A 734-nucleotide genomic window follows, 5' to 3' on the forward strand; every position below is an offset into this window, starting at 1 on the left:
TGACAGATGAGACAATCCAACAATAAATAGACTCATCCTGCTTCTCATATTTGCAACCATCTCTGGAGCATATCGGGAAATTAGGTGACTTCAAACTATACTTATGAACACTCATATGGTCCTGCTTAAGAGTAAGGAATTCCCATACCTTGGCTTCTCTTAGTTCACGAGGAAAGTAAACACCCCAAGGAAGCACTCTCGAACACAACCCAACTCAAAACCGGTGCATCCTCAACCTCACCCTCTTTCACTGGTAAAACCATGTCCTAGAAACACCTCCCATTTGATAGGAAACTAGTTCCACTTGCTCAGCATCAGTAACATGCATAACCTCAAACATTTTTTGTAGTTCCTCTACAAAGTTTTCCGGATCCTCTGTGGTGCTTGAACTAGTGAAACTCGGAGGATTCATCATCAAGAACTCTCGGATCCTCGAAGTATCAGCCATTTCCTATCGAGCCCCTCTTTATTGCCCAACCTGGTTAGTCACAACTTGACTTAGCATTCAAATTGCTTCCCGAAATTCTGCATTGGTAACCTCTCCTTGGGCTTGCACTTCTGGTGCATTAGGTACCCTTTCTTCTTCTACGTTCCTCCTAGCAAGACGACCTCGAACAACTCTTCGTTGAAGGATGATATGAAAGACACGCAAAAACATGAGTTAGAAAGAAACTTTCATAGAGATAAACTCTATCGCACGAAATGAATATGAAAGAAGTGAGATAGTTCTTAAA

At 42.0% G+C, this 734-nt stretch overlaps 1 pseudogene; it reads right to left on the reverse strand.

Annotated features, from left to right (window-relative positions):
- LOC125834985 (NAC domain-containing protein 35-like) overlaps positions 1-448 on the reverse strand; it is a 5,888-nt pseudogene extending 5,440 nt beyond the window's left edge.
- Positions 449-734: the final 286 nt, after the last annotated feature.

The sequence above is a fragment of the Solanum verrucosum genome, unplaced genomic scaffold (assembly GCF_900185275.1).
Source record: "Solanum verrucosum unplaced genomic scaffold, falcon-dt-bn FXZP01000058.1, whole genome shotgun sequence".
Lineage (NCBI taxonomy): Eukaryota > Viridiplantae > Streptophyta > Magnoliopsida > Solanales > Solanaceae > Solanum > Solanum verrucosum.